The following is a 3,930-nucleotide window of genomic DNA, read 5'->3' as shown; positions in this document are numbered from 1 at the left end:
CAGAGATTTAAATCACAGTGTCACAGGGCAGAGATTTTTCTGGGGAGAAACCAAGGTGGCTTTCTGCCACAGCTACAATCTGGATACCTGCCTTAAAGCAGAGCACATACAGGCAGCAGTGGAAACTTTTCCCAGTGACATGCCTTCACTCTGATTTAGAGTATGATCTCTTTAAAAGTCTGTGAAAAAGATGACATTTAATAATGATTACCTTCATTATGACATGTTTCCAGGAAGTGGAATGAGACCACCAACACTATGTACACAGACTTCCAAATTACCCTCAAGATAGACTTGAATCAGTGACCAAAAATGTCACATTGAGTCACACTGCTAAACACTTGATCTATTCAATTATTCCCCTCATCCATTCTCCAGTAAATTTTCTCCCTTCTTTTACAATATAAAACAGCAACAACAACAACAAAAGAATACCCATCACAATACATAACTCAGCAATATACAAAATATTCAGGTCAGGCAGATGTATCAGAAAATTAACTAACTTTTTCTCCAAAGCAAAAACTTGAGGGGACATTTTCCGGTCTTTAAAACAACAAACTCGGTGTCCATTTTCTTAAACATACATTTTGTCACAATAGTAGCCATTTAAATATCTAAGTTTGAATTGTGCCTCATTAACCTTAAAACTTAATGCAGCTAATATGCCAAAGTAATGTTAGCTATTTACAGACAACTTACAGATATTAAGGGTGGCTACTATGTTCCTATGCAACACATGCCCATTCTGAGAAAACCCATGAAAATAATCTGCTCTTCTCCTACGTGGTTCAAGAACAAATTGAAATGCACTTTGACCTATAAGATTCCTAGTTAAACAAGGATTGTTTTTCTTTAATTACCTTTATTTTATAATTTATGTTTTGGAAGTTGAGAAAACACAAGCATTTATAAAAACCTTCATACATTTTCATGTTCCATTTGAGTTTTTCTTGTGCTCATCTATAAGTTTTAAAACCTCTCTTTATATATTTTTTATTCTAGTTGCTGGTGATAACAAGAACTTAACACGGAGGGATGGCTGCATTTAATAAGCTCCTTCCTATGCTGTTAGTCAGAGTATGACATGCTCCAGCTCTACTCACTGCAGTGCCAGCATCTATGCAGCCAGTTTACGGGCAAGCCAGTCGGCACCACGCAACTGGAAGGAGTTCCACTGGTTGGTCCGGTGCTCAAAATCTCCGGGCTTAAAAAAAGCCCAGAAGCAAAGCCAGGGGAGAGAGAGGTGGGAGCACTGGCAATGGAGCTGGACACTCTTCCCAAGGCCAGAAGGGACTCAGCACATCCCTCTCCCCATGGCCAGAAGGACCGGGATGCACGCCACATAGCCAGCTGGGAGCCGGTAACTCTCCCTGGGGCTAAAGTCCCCAGAAAAAGTCTGGAAGCCCAGACCGCTCAGGCAGCACCAGGGATTCAAACAGGTGCCAGTTTGATTGCTGGAGCTGGCAGGCCAAGCAGCCCAGACCCAATACTGTTTTCCGGCACCCGTGACAACCCCCACAGGAATATGCAGGTCAGCTGGGGCTAAGAGAAAACCTGGCATGAGACACCCCCACCCCCAGCACCACAAATTCTGGTGGAGCATTCGCGGAATCAGAGGGTCCCAACAGGGGAGTGTGCAGGTGTGGAGGGATGTGCCCTGCGGCATTACAGTACCTGGTCAGGTGGAACTCAGATCACAAAGCATGCCCAAAAAGGGGCATCACTGACTTAAGAATGTGTGGGAAAAGGGTGTGCTGGGCACTGAGACAGCCACACACCAAAGAAAAGTACTTTGCAGGGGGGCATCAGTGCCCTGCCCATCACACCACCTGAGCTCTGAGCTATTTTCGTTGAACTATTGTTGTGATTTTTGCAACCTGACAGGGCCACAGCCAGACCCCCTGCAGCTGTCATCATCACTAGACCTCAGCAGAGGAAGAGAAAGCCCCATTCACCAGATTTGAGTGTCATCCAGGCTGATCCTAAACGCACAAGCGGAAAGGGGGTGGGTGTAGAGGAGGAGCCCCACAGGTGTGGCAGCACAGAAACCACTGAACACCTCTGGAGGTAAAACCCAGCATAACAACAAGTCGTGGCAGACGAACAGACCCAGGTGTGACATAGCCCAGGAGGTGGGGCACACACATTGGCTGGTGCAGTAGTCATGAGCTTGTCACACAGTAATTGCTGTTAGACCCTGAATACACAATCTGGTCTGTAAAACCAGTTGCTTTTATCTATGGACGGTCCCAAACTGTTAATCTTCTGTAAATATACCATCACTTGTTTTTTTGGTTGTTGTAATCAACTCCCATCTGTAGATGCCTTTTGTAATGGTTTGTATAAATATTAAATATTTAAGCATTACCTGCACTTAGGTCAATAATATTGACTCCTCCTGAGAAACACAACACATCAAACTATCAAGTGTTGAATAGCAGTAAAAAATCCAGACATATTTTCACATTATTTTCCACAACTGATAACAGCAAATAGCAAGGGAAATTTAGGTTAGATATTAGGAAAAACTTTCATACTAGGAGGGTAGTAAAAAGGTAGTGGAATCTCTCTCTTCAGAAGTTTTTAAGATCTGGCTAGATAAAGCTTTGGCTAGGATGATCTCGTTGGGGCTGGTCCTGCTCTGAGCAGGTAGTTTGACTAGACATGACCTCCCGAGGTCCCTTCCAACCCTCATGTTCTTGGATTCTACGATTCCATCGATTCTGCTTGATTGCAATGGAGTCTACTCTGCTTTACTTTAGAAGGTGACAGGACCACCAAAAAAATGCAAAACTCTGTAACTCTTGGTTCAGAGACAATATCTTTTATTCAACCAACTAAGAAATTGCGAAAATAAATAAAATAAAATAAAATAAAAATCCTTTTCAGCAAGCTTTTGGGCTCACACACCCTCCCTCAGGCTCAGGAAATAATTGAAGATGGTAAAAAGTCCCCACAGGTTGGAAATACACTTCATTTTTTTTATAGAGGAAGCTGAAGATGGAATTGTCTTTAATTTCCCAAGCCCGAGGAAGGATGCGTGAGCGCGAAAGCTTGCAGAAATATATATTTTTTGCAATGTCTTAGGTGGTCTAATCAAAGGTATCATCTCTGAACCACGAGTTCTAGAGTTTTGCATTTCTGTTTCAGACCAACGCGGCTGCCGAATACAGCCCTGCACCACCAAAGCACACTGCTGGGGATTTTTCCCATAAGACCTTTCAATCTACTGCCTAAAAAGAGGCTTGGGTGACAAAACTTAAGAGGACTCGATTTTTAGCTGCGTGCGACCGTTTCGGACGTCCCCGCAAAACGCCCCTGGTAAAAGCGGGCAGAGGCACGTTTTGTCGGCGTGGGTCTGGCGCTCGGGGGGATCAGATCTTAGTGCTGCAGTTTCACGGAGCGCTCCGCGCGGTCCCAGCCTGACGAGAGCGCGGAGCCGGATCACGATGGAGGCGCATAGTCCTGCGGCTGCGGGCGACTGCTTCTGCCTTTGACACCGGAGCGCGGCGGGACGGGCCGAGCCGCTCCCCCCGCGCAGCCCGGCCCCGCCATTGAAGTGATGTCCCTGCCGCGCTACAGGAACGCATCGCCGGGCCCCATCGCTTGTCCCCGGGAGCTGGAGAGGAGGCCGCTGAGGGTGGATAGCGCCGCGCTTCATCGCTTGGGTCTGGAAGGTACCGGGCGGGGCGGGGCGCGCACCCGCCGCTGAGGGGGAGGCTGGGCCGCGCTTAGCGACAGAAAAGCCCTGCCCCCCTGCCCGTGGGAGACGCCATGCTGGCTCCCCGTCTGCCTCGGTGGCTCGCGAGCCTGCGGCGTTGCAGTAAGAGTCGGGGGCGCGCGGGGGGGGGAGATGGGCCTCTGCGCACGCCCCCGGGCTCCAGGGGAGGAGGAGGGGGAGGGGCCGGGAGAGTCCATTCTGCGGCG

At 47.8% G+C, this 3,930-nt stretch overlaps 1 protein-coding gene across 1 annotated transcript in view; it reads left to right on the top strand.

Moving 5' to 3' along the window:
* Window positions 1-3,582: 3,582 nt before the first annotated feature.
* Window positions 3,583-3,930, top strand: part of DUT (deoxyuridine triphosphatase) — a 19,894-nt gene continuing 19,546 nt past the window's right edge. Inside the window, exon 1 of the mRNA XM_019504180.1 lies at window positions 3,583-3,680. The gene's annotated coding sequence lies outside the window, so the exon portion shown is untranslated. The remainder of the gene's footprint in view (window positions 3,681-3,930) is intronic.

Source organism: Gavialis gangeticus, unplaced genomic scaffold, assembly GCF_001723915.1.
Source record: "Gavialis gangeticus isolate Ggan-Ray unplaced genomic scaffold, GavGan_comp1, whole genome shotgun sequence".
In the NCBI taxonomy this organism is placed as follows: domain Eukaryota; kingdom Metazoa; phylum Chordata; order Crocodylia; family Gavialidae; genus Gavialis; species Gavialis gangeticus.
Note: the sequence above shows the minus strand (reverse complement) of the source record. Positions and strands in the feature narration are given on the sequence as shown.